Source organism: Podarcis vaucheri (assembly GCF_965113315.1).
Source record: "Podarcis vaucheri genome assembly, chromosome: 2".
NCBI classification, from domain to species: Eukaryota; Metazoa; Chordata; class Lepidosauria; order Squamata; family Lacertidae; genus Podarcis; species Podarcis vaucheri.
This window is the reverse complement of record NC_138760.1, coordinates 134,581,662-134,600,580: the sequence shown is the minus strand read 5'-3', so window position 1 is coordinate 134,600,580 and position 18,919 is coordinate 134,581,662. Positions and strand designations below refer to the sequence as shown.

The window sequence follows — 18,919 nt, the reverse complement described above, 5'->3', positions numbered from 1 at the left end:
GAGTAGAGGTTCGTCCAAGGCGTAGCCCGGCACCCAGCTGTTCGCACTGGCCGGGGTGCCCTCCTTGGCGAGAAAGTATTCTACCCCCTCTTCCCCCCATCTGGAGTCCAAAATCTCCGTGACGTCATTGATGCGCTCCTTCTGTGCCACTCCCGCGTGCCCCGTTCTGTCTCTGACCGGACTCGGCGCCGTTCCGGGTTCCTGGAACCTGTGCGGTGCCTTGTAGGGAGTGAGCACCGATCTGTGGAACACCGGATGCATTCTGGAACCCTCCGGAAGTGCCAGTCTGAAAGCTACCGGGTTGACCTGCTCTTCGACTTGGTAGGGCCCCAGTTGTTTATGCCCTAGTTTCTTCTTGGCCAACGACCTGGCCGGCACTGCGTGGGCAGCTAACCAGACCCAGTCTCCCACGTGGAGCTCTTCGCCAACCCTTCTGTGCCTGTCCGCTTGTACCTTGTATGCGTGTTTGGCCAGCTCCAGGTGGCGCCTCAGCTGATCGTGGACTTCCTGCAGCTCCGACGCGAACGCATCTGCTGTCTGCGGCTCCCCCTCCCCCATTCTTTCCAGTCCCGGGAAGGTTCTGGGGTGCCTCCCGTTGTTGGCGAAGAACGGCGTGACCCCCGTGGACACGTGCTTCGTGTTGTTGTAGGCGAACTCGGCAAGCGGCAGGTAATCTACCCACGTCGCAGGCTGTTGATTCGCATAGCATCTCAGGTACTGCTGCATGATGGCATTGACCCGCTCCGCTTGCCCGTTGGTCTGCGGGTGTCTCGCCGACGCCAGGTTGATCTTGACGTTTAGGAAGCCCATCAGCTTCTGCCAGAAATTCGAGATGAACTGCCGCCCGCGGTCGGACAGAATAGACCGCGGCAGACCGTGAACCTTGAACACGTGGTCTATGAACAGTTTGGCGGTTTGCTCCGCCGTGGCCACCTTCGCACACGGAATGAAATGTGCCATCTTGGAAAACAGGTCCACCACCACCAGCACTGCCGTCTTGCCCCTCGAGCTGGGCAGATCTGTGACAAAGTCCAGAGCCACCCTTTCCCAAGGTTCGACCGGAGTTTGCAGCGGTTCCAACAGTCCTGCCGGCGGTCTGTGCACTGGTTTGGCCCTCTGGCAGGTGTCACACCTCGCCACGTAGTCTGCGACCTCCCCTCTCATTCCAGGCCACCAGAAATCCCTGGCTACCAATTCCACCGTCTTCTCCTTGCCAAAGTGCCCGGCCGTGGGCGCGTCGTGCAGCTGCTGCAGCACCTTGGCGCGAAGGTCGTCTCCCGGTACGTAGATGGCCCCTTTGCGGATGAGCAATCCATCTCTCAGCTGGAACCCGTTGGTCGCTGCCGTGCCCCTTCGCATCTCAGCCATCTTTGCTTGCGCGAAAGAGTCATTCTGCAACGCTTGTCGCACCGCCTCCAGGTCCACTGTCGCCGCAGCGCACGCCCACACTGTTGGCGCGAAGATGTGCATGGCGGCCGCTGGCGTGGCGTCCTCCAGATACTGTGGCTTATGGGATAGCGCGTCCGCCATGATGTTGGTGTCCCCCGGGACATACTCTATTCGGAAGTCGAAATTCGCAAAGAACTTAGCCCAACGTATCTGCCTCTGGTTCAGGAACTGTGCCGTGCGCCAGTGCTCCAGATTCTTGTGGTCCGTGCAGACCTGCACCGTGTGCTTGGCTCCAATCAGGAAGTGCCTCCATGCTTTGAACGCTGCATGAATAGCCAGCAACTCCCTGTCCCAGATGGTGTAATTCTGTTCGGACTTGCTGAGCTTCCTGGAGTAAAACGCTCCGGGCCTCCAAACCCCCTGCGGGTCCTTCTGCAGCAGGACTGCTCCGACGGCCCTGTCCGAGGCGTCTGTTTCAACTCTCATCGGCCTGCTAGGATCGACATGAAGCAGCTGTTCCTCCGAGGCGAAAAGACGCTTGAGTGCCTGAAAGGACTGCTCCGCCTGCGCTGTCCAGATGAACTTCTTTTTCTTGGAACTGAGCGTGTCTGTAATGGCTGCAGTCTGCATAGCGAAGCCTTTGATGAACTTGCGATAGAAGTTCGCAAAGCCGACAAACCTTTGGACCTCTTTCCGGTTGCGTGGACTCTTCCAATCCAATACCGCTCGAACCTTGGCGCTGTCCATGGCGAGCCCCTTGTCAGACAATTTGTAGCCCAGAAAATCCACCTCCGTCACGTCAAATTGGCACTTCTCCAGCTTGGCGTAGAGCCTATGTTGCTTTAGTCTGGTCAGCACTTCCTTGACGTGTCTGTCATGCTCCTGCTGCGATTCCGAAAAGATCAGGATGTCATCTAAGAAACAGACGCACGTCTTGTAGAGAAGTCCCGCCAACACGTGATGCATGAAAGCTTGAAAAACGTGGGAGCCATTTTGCAATCCAAAAGGCATAACTCTGTATTCGTAGGTACCCAGTGGCGTGAACATGGCCGTCTTCCACTCATCTCCCTCCCGCATGCGAATGAGGTTGTACGCCCCTCGCAGGTCTAACTTGGTGAACACTTTTCCCTTCCGCACCTTCGCCAGGAGGTCGTCGATTCGGGGCATGGGGAAGTCCGACGGCTTGGTCCCATTGTTTAAAATGCGATAGTCCACGACCAGTCTTTTTTGGGGCGTGTCTCTCTTTTTAACAAAGAATACAGGACTGCCCCCCGCTGCCTTGGACTCTCGGATGAAACCGCGCTCCAAATTATGATCTATGAACGCTTTGAGTTCCTGCAGCTCGTCCTCAGACATGGAATACAGTTTCCCTTTAGGCAGCGCCGCCCCCGGCAGCAGGTCAATTTTGCAGTCATATGGTCTGTGAGGGGGTAGCCTGTCCGCCTCCTTCTCGCAGAAAACTTCCAAAAATTCTGCGTACTTGTGGGGAATCGCTTGCAGCGTGCCTAGCAGCAGCTGTGACTCCTCTTCCTCTCCTTCCTGCCGTGGCACGATGCAGTGTTCAGCACAAAAGGAAGAGCCGAAGATCAGCTGCCTCTGGTACCAAGCCAGCGTCGGGCTGTGCTTGTCCAGCCAACTCATTCCCAATACAATGGGCGTATCCGATAGTTGAGTGACATTGAAGCTGATGATTTCTTTGTGATTCCCAAGTCGCATCGCCATTGGCGGCGTCTGCTTCACCACTTGCCCCCCTAGCAACTCCCTGCCATCCACCGTGACAACCTGCAGGGGCAGTGTGGCCGGCAGCAACTGTATAGCGTGCTTGTCGACAAACTCCTGCCCTATAAAGTCCGCGTTGCTGCCCGAGTCGACGGTAATTGGCACGTCCATGGTGATTCCATTGGGCAGCTGGAGAGATGCGGTGAGCCTCACCACTGGTTTGGGCGGGAGGGGGTTCACGGGCTGTAAAATCTCTGGGGACTGCGTCACTAACACGTCTGGCTGGGCCCCAGGGCCTCTTCCTCCAGCCAGACTGCTTCGTTTCCCTGCTGTGGTCCTCCTTGCTGCGTTGCTGCAGTCACCATTGCTGAGGCTGCAGTGAGCTTGTGGAGCCTCTGGGGACACTCTTTCGCCATATGCCCTGGCTCCTCACAGACGTAACACTTCCTGTTCCCTCTAGGAGGCTTCGCTTTCACTGCTGCCGGTGCTAGGGCTCTGGTTGCTGACTGAGCCCTTGCACCTCCAACCTCCATAGGTTCGGCTCCTCCTCCTGGCGGAGGCGTGGATTGCGCCCGCGCTGCTTCTCTGGGAAGGAAGGAGGGGCCCCTGGCTGGTTCGCGCCCTCCACGCCCTTCGTCCCTGCTCCACGGACGTTCTTCCAGCCTCACCCCCACTGCCAGTGCCCTCTGAACGACCTCCTGGGTGGTTCGGGGTCTCTCCCCCCTCGCGATCTCATCTTTAATCGAGCTGTGCAGCCCCTCCCAAAAGAGGTCTCTTACCGGGGCCGAATCTCTGTCCCATTCCAGGGCACTGACCAAGGCGAAAAAGCGGGCATGGTACTGTCTGACGCTGGCCCTCCCTTGTCTTAGCCCATGCACCTCCTTCCGGGCAAGATCCACGTCAATACTTGATAAAAAACACCCATCCATCGCTTTAATAAAGGCATCTGCATTCTGGAGCGCCGGATCCTTATCTCTCCATAAATTGCGTAGCCATGCTTTAGCATCCCCATGCAAATGGGACATGATGAATCCCACTCTCTCTTGCTCATCTCTAAAGTCTTTATGCAGCAGTTGCAGTGCGCACAGTACGTCTGCTCTAAAGTTGGGATACTGTTGCAGGTTCCCATCGAAGTGAGAGACCAGCCCGCCTGTTCGTCTCGCCAACCCAATTCCCTCCTGCCGGGGTGTCTGCTTCGTCAGCACGTCTAACCTGATCTGGAGATCCCTGCAGGCGGCAGCTGCCTCCTCCTCTCTCTTCCTGGATGCGAGAGCCTCGGCATTCAGTTGTGCCACTGCTTTTCTGAGTTCCTCTATCTGCTGCTCAGCCGTCATGTCGTCTGCTGTTCGTGAGCTCACTAGTAGGCACCTGTTTCTCTCCCCTCCTCGGGGCTGTAGATGCCCACAATCAGGAGACGGAGCTTACTGTCAGAGCTGCTTGAAGATCCTAGCTCACAGAGGATCACGCTAGCCAGCGATCATTAAGTAAAAGTCTTTATTGAATTACAGTTTCCATTCTCACGCTGCTGCGCGCAACTCTACGTCTAGTAGCTAGATCGACGAAGCTCCGTCTGAGTCTCCGCCCCGTGCGCACCAACTTAATATCCTAGCCCTGCTCCACCTTTTCCGCCTGACTGTCCTCCTCTGGGTCCCTCTACCCCCCGGGGCTTCTTCCTTCCGGGATTCTTCTGACGTTGACCCGGACCCTCCTGCCTCCTTGCGCCGGGCTTTAGGACCTGGCTCCCTTTCCGGGCTGCTTACTGCGCCGCCTTCCTCTGCATTTGAACTTGGCGCGCGCGCCCAACCTTCCACTTTCCTCTTAACCGTTTCTTCGCTCCCCGATGGAGGTGTGGCCACTCCTGACTCATGCCCTCCCTCCTGTGGTGAGCTGCCAGCGCTTGCCCCCTGGCTCCCTTCCTCTTCCCTGCTCTCTGGCGGTGACGCTGGTCCCGATTTCCAACTGCTCTCCTCTGAGTCCCCTCTGGCTCTATCTTCCTGGGCTGCCCCCCTAGACTCCCCCCTTGCCCTGGCCACTGGTGCTCCTTTCTGTGAATCCTCTGATTCGCTGGAAAGACTCGGAGATCTCGGGTCGTCGTCATCACTCATCTTTTCTTCTGCCTCCTCCCCTTCGCTCTCTGTTTCCTCCCTTGCCCTTGCCTCTGCTCCTAAACCCCTGACAACAACATACAGAGGCCACCATCTGCATTCAAACTGCAAATCAGGACCAGTGAGTTGTCTGACATTGGCAGGGCATTCAGATCACAGAACTGGTTTTAGACCTTTTGAGCTGTGGTGGCCGGGGAGCTGTGACCTATTCCTGGCTCAAATTGCCTGCAGATGACAAAGGTGCAGGCAGGCAGGTGGGGGAGCCCGAAAAGGTGCTCCCCTTCTCCATCTCCATCCGCCTGCCTGCCTCCCCCCACCCCCAAGCTGAACAAGCCCCAATTCCTCTCCGGCTCCATCCCTCCAGGTCCCCATCTCCACTCTCCTGGGACTCACCAGATCTCTTGGAGGTCCCTGGGAGGGAACGCTCAGAGGTTGAGAGGAGGGATGCAGGAGACAACCTGACCAGGTCAACTGTCCATCTTCCCCCTTCCATCCTTGCTAGCTTTGCCGGATCCGTGTCTTTCATCATTCCTGAGGAGTTGAGGAGCCAAAACAAGCTAGAGGGTCCTGGGAGAGAGGAAGAAGCAAAGGGAGTCTCAGAGGCCCTGCAGAGATTTTCTGGCTGGAGGGGAAGCCTCCCATTATGTTGGGGTCCCCATCCTCAGCAAAATCCCTGCTTTATCTCATTTCTGGCCAGAGAGCTTCCCCTCTTCACCCCCCCATCCCTCCAGGTCCCCATCTCCCCTCCCCTGAGACTCACCAGATCTTTCGGAGGTCCCTGGGAGGGAACACTCAGAAGTTGTGGGGAGGGATGCAGGAGACAACCTGACCAGGTCAACCGTCCATCTTCCCCCTTCCATCCTCACTAGGTTTGCAGAATCCATCCCTTTTATCCTTCCTGAGGAGTCAAGGAGCCAAAACGAGCTGCAGGGTCCTGGGAGAGAGGAAGAAGGAAAGGGAGCCTCAGAGGCCCTGCAGGGATTCTTCTGCCCCTGGAGAAGCACAAATGGGGCAGCCCCTTCCCAACAGAAGCCCCATTTCTATACCTCTCCAGTGGTTCCAAAAAATCAGGTAGGCTACTTGCATGGCAATAAAGAAAAAATAAGAAGAGAGAGTAATAGAGAAATGAAAAATAATTGAAGATCCTAAAGAAATATGCAAAAAAATTGTAAACTACTATAGGAAATTTTACCGTGCAGAAGAAGGCTAAGAGGAGAAAATGGAAAGACACATAGCACAAAATAGACTCCCGACAATAGCAGATTGGAAAATAGATCAATTAAATCTAGCAACAGCGATGATGGAGGTGCAGAAATCTCAAAAGCAAAGATAGTCCCCAGGTACGGATGGATTACTGGCGGCATTTTATAAGAAGTTAGAATATATATTATCAGAACCAATGAAACAGTACTGTCAGGGGTTCAGGAGCAGAGGCGAGGGCAAGGGAGGAAACAGAGAGCGAGGGGGAGGAGGCAGAAGAAAGGATGAGTGATGACGACGACCCGAGATCTCCGAGTCTTTCCAGTGAATCAGAAGATTCACAAAAAGGAGCACCAGGGGCCAGGGCAAGGGGGGAGACTAGGGGGACACCCCAGGAAGATAGAGCCAGAGGGGACTCAGAGGGGAGCAGTTGGAGATCGGGACCAGCGTCACCGCCAGAGAGTAGGAAAGAGGAAGAGCGCCAGGGATCAAGCGCTGGCAGCTCGCAACAGGAGGGAGGGCACGAGTCAGGAGTGGCCACACCTTCATCGGGGAGCGAAGTGACGGTTAGACGGAAAGTGGAAGGTTGGGCGCGCGCGTCAAGTTCAAATGCACAGGAAGGTGGCGCAGTAGGCAGCCCGGAAAGGGAGCCAGGTCCTAAAGCCCGGCGCAAGGAGACAGGAGAGTCAGGGGGGTCAGCGTCAGAAGAATCCCGGAAGGAAGAGACCCAGGGGGGCAGAGGGACCCAGAGGAGAACTGTCAGGCGGAAAAGGTGGAGCAGGGCTAGGATATTAAGTTGGTGCGCAAGGGGCGGAGACTCAGACGGAGCTTCGCCGATCTAAGCATAAGACGTAGGGTTGCACGCAGCAGCTCGAGAATGGAGACTGTAACTCAATAAAGACTTTTATTTAACGATCGCTGGCTAGCGTGATCCTCTGTGAGCTAGGATCTGGAAGTAACCCTGACAAGTACTAAATGGAATTTTAAAAGAAGGAAGAATACCAAAATCATGGGAACAAGCATTTATCACACTGATACCCAAACAAGGAGCAGATCCAACACTAATCAAAAATTATAGACCTATATCACTGTTCAATAATGATGATAAAATACCGTATTTTTCACTCTATAACACGCACCTGACCATAACAGGCACGTAGTTTTTAGAGGAGGAAAATCCGTAGGCATGCCACCCGTAGGCATTCCCTCCATAACACGCACAGACATTTCCCCTTACTTTTTAGGAGGAAAAAAGTGAGTGTTATGGTGCAAAAAGTACGGTATATTGAATGAAATAATACACAGAGATCAGGCTGGCGTCTTACCAGGCAGACACATGCACAATAAAATGAGAAACATAATTGATATTTTAGAATATTTAGAAGCAAGATCAGATAAAAAAGCCATTTTGATGCTGATAGACATAGAGAAGGTCTTCAACATCTCTTGGAGCTCCATGAAAAAAACTACAGAAAAAACAGGACTCGGAGAAAATATTCTTAGGGGTGTTGAGGCAAAATAATAAGGAATATCATTGAATTTCAAAGTGGCAGGATTTAAGTTAAATAAAAAGAAGACTAGTATGCTAGCAAAAAATATGTCAACACAGGAAAAAGAAGAACTAAAGAAAATATCAGGATTGGAAACACTAAATAAAACTAAGTATTTGGGAATCTGGCTGACAAATGAAAACAATCTATTTAAAGACAATTACCGTATTTTTCGCTCCATAGGACGCTCCTGACCAAAAGACGCACCAGGTTTTTAGAGCAGGAAAACAAGGGAAAAAATCTGACTCAAATTTTGTACTAAACTATTTAAAACAGCAAAGTGTGTGGCTCCTGTCCACTTTGCTGCTTTAAAGCGAGCCACGGTATACAATGATGAGAATGGAAAAAGGACACATTCCATTATAATGTAGCTGTTTTCATTATCACTGGGAAGTCAGTATTGGCAGCAGTCACAAAAACTAAAATTTGAGCATTTTACTGTTACTAATCAAGAATATTAATAGTCAGGGAGAGAAACCAGGGCTGTGCAAATGAGAAGTGCTTGGGAGTATGGAGGAACAGCAAAAAGATAACAATAACAACAACAACAACAACAACAACAACAACACAACAACAACAACAATAATAATAATTTATTATTTATACCCCGCCCATCTGGCTGGGCCTCCCCAGCCACTCTGGGCGGCTTCCAAAAGAATATTAAAATACTGTGAAGCTAAAGATCAAATGATTGCGCTCCAGTTCCTAAATCTCTGAAGTTTTCTCAAAAGAGGCATGGTTGTTTTGAAAGGAAGATTCAAAATGGAGTGACTGAGCAAAGAACAGAGGAGGAAAAGAGGGCAGATAAATAGCTTCCATTCAATACCAAGAGAACACAATGTTTTTGGTTTAGTATAGGTGGACTGTACTTGTAAGAATTTGTATAATGAATTATAGAGTTGGAGTGGAATATCAGAGCCTCTTTTCAGCAGTAAAGATTAGCTACTAGGAACATGGTCCACACACACACACAGGATGTCTGGTTATAGCTGTGCAGTTTAAACTGTTCCTGAGCCAGATACCTGCTCAGTTTTAGCTGAAATTACTATTACTGGTTTGTGGAGATCCTTTGCATGTATTTATGACTATTTCCCCAAAACTGCTACTTGAAGAAATCCCCAAACTTGCTATTTTTAAACTTCAAATGGAGCTCAGAATCCAGTTAGGCAATCCTTTACAGTTGAATTAGGAGGCACTGAGAGACAGCAATTTGCTGCTCCCCACCCCCACCCTCCACCCCAGGAGCACACAGCCTTCCCTCTGCTTGCAAACCTTGCAAACCTTGTCGGGACTTCAGGGGAAAGCAAAGTCTATAGGCAGAGCAGTGTGGCTCCCCACCCCCCACCCCCCAAAGCCCCCCAGCAGCACACAAACTTCCCTCTGCTTGCAAACCTTGCAAACCTTGTCGGGACTTCAGGGGAAAGCAAAGGCTGTAGGCAGAGCAGTGTGGCTCCCCACCCCCCACCCCCCAAAGCCCCCCAGCAGCACACAAACTTCCCTCTGCTTGCAAACCTTGTCCGGACTTCAGGGGAAAGCAAAGTCTGTAGGCAGAGCAGTGTGGCTCCCCACCCCCCATCCCGGAAGAGCAGCCCAGCAGCACAGGACAACAGCGATTTGGCTCCAGGGAACACACATTCGCTCCATAAGACGCACAGACTTTCCCCCTTACTTTTAAGGAGGGAAAAAGTGCGTCCTATGGAGCGAAAAATACAGTATATTAAAACATGGAAAGAAATCAATTTTGAATCATATAATAAGAAAATTGATATATAGAGTATGGGGAAAATATAAAGAGCCTAAAAACCCCGGTAGATTTCTCCTTATAAAGCAATAACTGGGGGAAAGAAAAATATGGAATTGAATTGGGCCACTTTCACTGCCTTGTTGTGATGAAGGGGCTTGAATAACTCAGAGACGCTATGAGCTAAGCTGTGCAGGGCCACCCAAGACGGACAGGTCATAGTGGAGAGTTTTGACCAAACGTGATCCACCTGGAGCAGGAACCGGCCAGCCACTTCAGTAGCCCTGCCAAGAAAACTCCATGGACAAAGACAACAGGCATATAAAAGTGATGACGCTGGAAGATGAGCCCCTCGGGTCAGAAGGCGTCCAACATGCTACTGAGGAAGAGCGGAGGACAAGGACAAGTAGATTCAGAGCTGATGAAGCGGCTGGGCCAAAGCCCAAAGGACGCTCAGTTGCGGATATATCTGGAAAGAAAAGGAAAGTCTAACAAACACTCTGTGAGGTGAGTGGGTCTGAGAGACTTCAGAGAAGTGTGACTGGCCCAAGGTCACCCAGAAGCTCATTGCGAGAAGTGAGGTTACAGGGAACCAGACAGAGGGCCTTCTCGGTAGTGGCGCCTACCCTGTGGAACACCCTCACCCCAGATGTGAAGGAAATAAGCAGCTATCCTATCTTTAAAAGACATCTGAAGGCAGCCATGTTTAGGGAAGTTTTTAATATTTAATGCTGTACTGTTTTTAACATTTGACTGGGAGCCGCCCAGAGTGGCTGGGGAAACTCAACCAAATGGGTGGGGTGTATTATTATTATTATTACTATTACTATTATTATTATTATTGTTATTATTTAGAAAGCAGTGCTAATAACAAGGCCAGTGGAAGTGTTGGTATTCCAGCTGAACTATTTAAAACTTTAAAAGAGGATGCTGTTAAGGTGCTACACTCAATATGCCAGCAAGTTTGGAAAACTCAGCAGTGGCCAGAGGATTGGAGAAGATCAGTCTACATCCCAATCCCAAAGAAAGGCAGTGCCAAAGAATGCTCCAACTACCGCACAATTGCACTCATTTCACACGCTAGCAAGGTTATGCGTAAAATTCTACAAGGCAGGCTTAAGCAGTATGTGGACCGAGAACTCCCAGAAATGCAAGCTGCATTTCGAAGAGACAGAGGAACCAGAGCCAAATTGCAAATGTGTGCTGGATTATGGAGAAAGCTAGAGAGTTCCAGAAAGACATCTACTTCTGCTTCATTGACTATGCAAAAGCCTTTGACTGTGTCGACCACAGCAAACTATGGCAAGTTCTTAAAGAGATGGGAGTGCCTGATCACCTCATCTGTCTCCTGAGAAATCTCTACGTGGGACAAGAAGCTACAGTTAGAACTGGATATGGAACAGCTGATTGGTTCCAAATTGGGAAAGGAGTACGACAAGGCTGTATATTGTCTCCCGGCTTATTTAACTTATATGCAGAATTCATCATGCGAAAGGCTGGGCTGGATGAATCCCAAGCCGGAATTAAGATTGCCGAAGAAATATCACAACCTTGATGGCAGAAAGTGAGGAAGAATTAAAGAACCTTTTAATGAGGGTGAAAGAGGAGAGCGCAAAATATGGTCTGAAGCTCAACATCAGAAAAAAGAAGATCATGGCCACTGGGCCCATTACCTCCTGGCAAATAGAAGGGGAAGAAATGGAGGCAGTGAGAGATTTTACTTTCTTGGGCTCCTGGGTCACTGCAGATGGTGACAGCAGCTATGAAATTAAAAGACGCCTGCTTCTTGGGAGACAAGCAATGACAAACCTAGACAGCATCTTAAAAAGCAGAGACATCACCTTGCCAACAAAGGTCCGTATAGTTAAAGCTATGGTTTTCCCAGTAGTAATGTATGGAAGTGAGAGCTGGACCATAAAAGTAGTGATGTATGGAAGTGAGAGCTGGACCATAAAGAAGGCTGATTGCCGAAGAATTGATGCTTTTGAATTATGGTGCTGGAGGAGACTCTTGAGAGTCCCATGGACTGCAAGAAGAACAAACCTATCCATTCTTAGGAAAATCTGCCCTGAGTGCTCAGTGCTAGGACAGATCCTGAAGCTCCAAGACTTTGGCCACCTCATGAGAAGAGAAGACTCCCTGGAAAAGACCCTGATGTTGGCACAAGGAGAAGGGGACGACAGAGGACGAGATGGTGGGACAGTGTTCTCGAAGCTACCAGCATGAGTCTGACCAAACTGCGGGAGGAAATAAAACACCCCCTAACAGGGTGGATCCAGTATCACCAAATAAATGAGGTCTTCAAAGCTGTCAAGAAAAAGGGTTTTGCAATTTCAGTATTGGATAAAGGATTATTACAAAATAATAATAATAATAATAATAATAATAATAATAATAATAATAATTTATTTATACCCTGCCCATCTGGCTGAGTTTCCCCAGCCACTCTGGGTGGCTCCCAATCAGTGTTAAAAACAGTACAGCGTTACATATTAAAAACTTCCCTGAACAGGGCTGCCTTAAGATGTCTTCTGAATGTCAGGTAATTATTTATCTCTTTGACATCTGATGGGAGGGCGTTCCACAGGGCGGGCGCCACTACCGAGAAGGCCCTCTGCCTGGTTCCCTGTAGCCTCACTTCTCGCAATGAGGGACCCGCCAGAAGGCCGTTGGCACTGGATCTCAGTGTCCGGGCTGAACGATGGGGGTGGAGACGCTCCTTCAGGTATACAGGACCGAGGCTGTTTAGGGCTTTAAAGGTCAGCACCAACACTTTGAATTGTGCTCGGAAACGCACTGGGAGCCAATGTAGGTCTTTCAAGACCGGTGTTATATGGTCCCGGCGGCCGCTCCCAGTCACCAGTCTAGCTGCCACATTCTGGATTAATTGCAGTTTCCAGGTCACCTTCAAAGGTAGCCCCACGTAGAGCGCGTTGCAGTAGTCCAAGCGTGAGATAACTAGAGCATGCACCACTCTGGTGAGACAGTTCGCGGGCAGGTAGGGTCTTAGCCTGCGTACCTGGTGGAGCTGGTCAACAGCTGCCCTGGACACAGAGTTAACCTGCGCCTCCATGGACAGCTGTGAGTCCAAAATGACTCCCAGGCTGCGCACCTGGTCCTTCAGGGGCACAGCTACCCCATTCAAGACCAGGGAATCCCCCACACACGCTCACTGTTCCCCAAAAACAGTACTTCTGTCTTGTCAGGATTCAACCTCAATCTGTTAGCTGCCATCCATCCTCCAACCGCCTCCAGGCACTCACACAGGACCTTCACCGCCTTCATTGGTTCTGATTTAAAGGAGAGGTAGAGCTGGGTATCATCCGCATACTGATGAAACCCAGCCCAAACCCCCTGATGATCTCTCCCAGCAGCTTCATATAGATATGAAAAAGCATGGGGGAGAGGACAGAACCCTGAGGCACCCCACAAGTGAGAGCCCAGGGGTCCGAACACTCATCCCTCACCACCACTTTCTGAACACGGCCCAGGAGGAAAGAGCGGAAGCACTGTATGACAGTGCCCCCAGCTCCCAGCCCCTCAAGACAGTCCATAAGGATGTTATGGTTGATGGTGTCAAAGGCTGCTGAGAGATCCAGCAGAACTAGGAAACAGCTCTCACCTTTGTCCCTAGCCCACCGGAGATCATCAACCAGTGCGACCAAGGCAGTTTCAGTCCCATGGTGAGGCCTGAATCCCGACTGGAAGGGATCCAAATGGTCCGTTTCCTCCAGGCGTGCTTGGCAGATTTGAGACTGGGCGATAGTTGGCCAAATTGGCTGGGTCTAAAGATGTTTTTTTAAGAAGCGGTTTAATGACCGCCTCTTTCAGCGGGTCTGGGAAGGCTCCCTCACAGAGGAAAGCATTCACCACCCCATGAAGCCCATCGCCCAGCCCTTCCCGGCTCGCTTTTATCAGCCAGGATGGGCAAGGATCAAGGAGACAGGTGGTCGGTTTCACTTGTCCAAGCAGCCTGTCCACATCCTCAGAGGTAACAGATTGGAATTGATCCCATGTAACAGGACCAGGCAGAACTCTAGCACTCTCCCGCCCTGGCCCTGCTCCCACGGTGGAGTCTACCTCCTTCTGAATCTGAGCGATTTTATCTGCAAAAAACTTTGCAAAAGCATTGCAGGAGATCTTGGGGTCCCTACCAGGCCCCGGTGGTGCAGGTGGTTCCGATAGATTGCGAACCACCTGAAAAAGTCTCCTGCTGCTGTTTTCTGCAGATGCAATGGAGGCGGCGAAGAAGGCCCTCTTCGCCGTCACCATTGCCACTTGGTAGGCTCAACGTTGAGCTCTAACCCGTGTCCGGTCTGATTCAGAATGAGTTTTCCGCCACTGGCGCTCTAGCCGTCTCAACGATTGTTTCATCACCCTCAGCTCCGGGGAAAACCACGGGGCTGTCCAGGCTCCATGCAATCGGAGAGGGCGATTCGGAGCCAGACAGTCAATAGCCCTGGTTAACTCCGCATTCCAGCGGGCCACCAGGGAATCAGCTGAAAGGCCATCAACTTGGGATAAAGCATCCCCTACCACTCTCTGGAAGCCAATTGGATCCATTAAGTGGCGGGGGCGGACCATCCGAATCGGTCCCACCTCCCTGCAGAGGGGAAGGGTTGCAGAGAAGTCCAGTTGCACCAGGAAGTGATCTGACCATGGCACTTCTTTTGTTTCGCTTTTAGTTAGTGTCAGATCACCAACAACCATAGAGGTGAACACCAAGTCTAAGGCATGTCCATGACTATGAGTTGGGCCAAACTTATTCAGGGACAGCCCCATGGAGGCCATGCTTTCCACGAAGTCCCGAGCAGCCCCTTGTAAGGTCGTATCGGCATGGATGTTAAAATCCCCTAGGGCGACCAAGCTAGGTGTCTCCAGGAGAACATCCGCCACGACCTGAAGCAGCTCGGGCAGGGAATCCTTGGTGCAGCGGGGAGGTCGGTACACCAAAAGGAATCCTGTACTGCCCCTACTGCCCAGCTTCCAGAACATGCACTCAGAAAACTGGGTCTTCACAATAGGACGCCTGGTGCAGACTAATGACTTCCTAAAAATCACTGCAACCCCCCCTCCCCGCCCACATGACCTAGGTTGCTGTGCGTAAGAGAAACCTGGTGGGCAAGCAGCGGCAAGGACAGGCCCATATGCTTCATCCAACCAGGTCTCTGTCACACATGCCAGGTCAAATCCTCCATCCACAATCAGGTCGTGGATGGCAGTGGTTTTATTCATCATTTACCTGGCATTGCACAGCAACACTTTCAGGTCATGTGGGTTTCCCTTGCTTCCCTTCCCTTACTGTATCCTTCCGGTCAGGACCAGACCTGGAGGCAGGGATAGTCCTCAAACACCGATTAAACGTGCCTCCTCGGTAATGACAAAACAAAAGAAAACAAAAGTTTAGATGTATTCAAGTCTCCAGGGCCAGATGAACTGCATCCAAGAGTATTAAAAGAACTGGCAGATGTGAACTCAGAACCACTGGCAGTCATCTTTGAGGATTCCTGGAGAACAGGCGAAGTCCCGGCAGACTGGAGGAGGGCAAATGTTGTCCCTATTTTCAAAAAGGGGAAAAGAGAGGACCCAAATAATTACCGCCCAGTCAGTCTGACATCAATACCAGGGAAGATTCTGGAGCAGATCATTAAGCAAACAGTCTGTGAGCACCTAGAAAGGAATGCTGTGATCACCAATAGTCAGCATGGATTTCTGAAAAATAAGTCATGTCAGACTAACCTGATCTCGTTTTTTGACAGAATTACAAGCCTGGTAGATGAAGGGAACGCAGTGGATGTAGCCTACCTTGATTTCAGCAAGGCATTTGACAAGGTGCCCCATGATATTCTTGTAAAGAAGCTGGTAAAATGCGGTCTTGACTATGCTACCACTCAGTGGATTTGTAACTGGCTGACTGACCGAACCCAAAGGGTGCTCATCAATGGTTCCTCTTCATCCTGGAGAAGAGTGACTAGTGGGGTGCCACAGGGTTCTGTCTTGGGCCCAGTCTTATTCAACATCTTTATCAACGACTTGGATGATGGACTCAAGGGCATCTTGATCAAATTTGCAGATGACACCAAACTGGGAGGGGTGGCTAACACCCCAGAGGACAGGATCACACTTCAAAACGACCGTGACAGATTAGAGAACTGGGCCAAAACAAACAAGATGAATTTTAACAGGGAGAAATGTAAAGTATTGCACTTGGGCAAAAAAAAATGAGAGGCACAAATACAAGATGGGGGACACCTGGCTTGAGAGCAGTACATGAGAAAAGGATCTAGGAGTCTTGGTTGACCACAAACTTGACATGAGCCAACAGTGTGACGCGGCAGCTAAAAAAGCCAATGCAATTCTGGGCTGCATCAATAGGAGTATAGCATCTAGATCAAGGGAAGTAATAGTGCCACTGTATTCTGCTCTGGTCAGACCTCACCTGGAGTACTGTGTCCAGTTCTGGGCACCACAATTCAAGAAGGACACTGACAAACTGGAACGTGTCCAGAGGAGGGCAACCAAAATGGTCAAAGGCCTGGAAACGATGCCTTATGAGGAACGGCTAAGGGAGCTGGGCATGTTTAGCCTGGAGAAGAGGAGGTTAAGGGGTGATATGATAGCCATGTTCAAATATAGAATAGGATGTCACATAGAGGAGGGAGAAAGGTTGTTTTCTGCTGCTCCAGAGAAGCGGACACGGAATAGAGGTGGAAGAAGAAGAGTTTGGATTTGATATCCCGCTTTATCACTACCCGAAAGAGTCTCAAAGCAGCTAACATTCTCCTTTCCCTTCCTCCCCCACAACAAAGACTCTGTGAGGTGAGTGGGGCTGAGAGACTTCAGAGAAGGGTGACTGGCCCAAGGTCACCCAGCAGCTGCATGTGGAGGAGCGGAGATGCGAAGCCGGTTCCCCAGATTACGAGACTACCGCTCTTAACCATTACACCACACTGGCTCTCTCTCCTACAGAGATCTGTATGGAATTTCAAAGCTGATTTCATGATCCAACAGGGAGTCTTACCTGAGAGGCCACGATCCCACGATTCTGATCCTTGACTTCCTTCTGCAGAGCTCTCTGGTCAGGATCCAGCAAAGCCAAGTCCTCCTCTGTGAAAGGAACAGCTATGTCTTCAAAGCACACTGGACCCTAAGGGAAAAAGGGAGAATAAAGATGATCTTCAACACATTGCTCTGTTCTCTTCTGTAACAATTTTGTTGTGTATTTAAATGATGGGTGCAGTGTTGCTTCAGGGTAAAAAACAGAAATTGCACAGCAGTTGCTCCATTTTCTAACGTGGTACCTCGGGTTAAGAACAGTTTCAGGTTAAAAATGGACCTCCAGAATAAATTAAGTTCTTAACCCGAGGTACCACTGTATTAATCTTTGTGTAAGTGGGGGAATTCACATAATAATAATATTATTATCTATATGGCACTCATCTTCAGGTAAATCTTTGCAAGCATTTCCATTTTCCAGATGGAAGGACCTCCTCTCCCTTCATCTGGTGGGGTGGACCCTCCCCCTGCCCTCAAGCCAACTTGAAGGGGCACCAGGAGGGGGAGGGGAGGGGAAGCCCCATTGTGCATTGTGAGGGGAGGGAATGGAAGAGTGTGTCTTTGGGAGTGAGATCTGGGGGAGAGACATGTGTTGTTGCATCTGGGACACAGGAAGTGGTCTGGAGATGCAGAAGGGCTTTTCTTCTCCCTGTGCTCCCCCCACGTGGGAATGTTCCCCTCTGGCTGCAGCCTCTGGTCCCAAAGGTGACTTTTCCCTCCCTCTGAAGGGGGTTTATTTCCTTGACCCAAAGCCCCCTCCCCCAAAAGGAAGGCAGCATCTCCTGCGAAGTGGCCCCTCCCTGGCTTGGCAGAGAGGACAAAGGAGGACCCTCTGCTCCCTGACTTGGGGGTCTCCCCCCCCAGGCATGATCTGAACAGGGACCCCCATGCCCCCTCCCTGCCCCCCTGGGACCCCCTTCTTCCCAGGACACACTAAGGGGGCAGAGAGAGGAGACTCACCGGATTCCAGGAGGGGCACCAAGGAAGCATTTGTAAAGGAGAGAGAAGAAAGCAGGGAGGGAGGGGGAGGGAGGGGCTTCTGCTCTGGAGGACCTTGCCCCCTCCCCCTTCACTTCCTGTCCTCTCTAGGAATCCCGCTCTGCTCCTCTTAACCCTTGCCAAGCCGAGTCCTCCCCTCCCTCTCCCTGCCTTCAGTTTTCCTGCTTCTGCGCCTGCGCTCTAGGGGCTGCCCCCCTTCCCTCCCTCTGCCCCAAGGAGCCCCCATCCCACCAGACTAACCGCAAGGGAGACGGGGGGTTTGTCCATGGGGGGGTTGCCTTGGCTCTCTCCCTCCCCCAACATCCCGAGGAAAGGCTGGGAGGGAGAAGAGGCGAAGGGCTGCCTAGTGGCGGGAGGTGCCTTGGGCTCAGAAATGGCTCCTTCCAGACACCCCTCCAAGAAACACCCTCCAGCTCAGGGGGGGGGAGGGAGGGGGCTTCCCAGCCAGGAGACCCCTCCCCCTCCCCGAAAATCCCCTCCCCCCCACCGGGAAAATAGGGAGATGAAGAAGTGTCCCAGGCCAGGAATGAAACGCCCTCGCCATCTTGGGGGGAGGCCGAAATGAGCTTCCAGGAGACCCCCCCCCTACAAAGGACCCCTAATGATGAATGATGGCTAATCCATCCAGCCACTTGGGGCCCATAACGGATCCCTTCAGATCCATTGACGAAAGAGGCCCTTTCTGCCAGCCCCACCCTCGACCCAAAGCGGCTCCTAGACGGAGGAAATGGGAAGAAGTGGGACTTTGGTGCAATCCTGCGAGGGATGCAGGCCGAGGCGAAGGGAGCTTGGAAAGCGAGAGGAGTCCTGAGGAGAAATCGGCCCCTGAAGGCCCCCCGGGAAAGGGCCGCCTGCTCGGCCAGGAATCCTTGGCGCCTGAAACTGAGGCGAGGAGGCAGAAGGCGGGAAAAAAAGGCGGGAAAAGGCGCTGAGGGGAAGCAGCCGCGGGGGGAGGGGCGCCTCCTCTCTCCTCCCTCAGAGACCCAGAGAGAGGCAAGGGGGGCGGAAAGGGGGGCAGGGGGGTCTCTCTCTCTCTCCCTCAGAGACCCAGAGAGAGGCAAGGGGGGGCGGAAAGGGGGGCAGGGGGGTCTCTCTCTCTCTCCCTCAGAGACCCAGAGAGAGGAAAGGGGGGCGGAAAGGGGGGCAGGGGGGTCTCTCTC

At 51.8% G+C, this 18,919-nt stretch overlaps 2 protein-coding genes across 2 annotated transcripts in view; both read right to left on the bottom strand.

Moving 5' to 3' along the window:
• LOC309525782 (uncharacterized protein) overlaps positions 1-17,976 on the bottom strand; it is a 110,830-nt gene extending 92,854 nt beyond the window's left edge. Inside the window, exons 1-2 of the mRNA XM_082211337.1 lie at positions 17,721-17,976; positions 16,726-16,851 (exon numbers count right to left, since the gene is read on the bottom strand). The gene's annotated coding sequence lies outside the window, so the exon portion shown is untranslated. The remainder of the gene's footprint in view (positions 1-16,725; positions 16,852-17,720) is intronic.
• The window catches only part of LOC309525753 (uncharacterized protein), a 400,379-nt gene that overhangs the window by 23,323 nt on the left and 358,137 nt on the right, over positions 1-18,919 (bottom strand). The gene's annotated exons all lie outside the window — the stretch shown is intronic.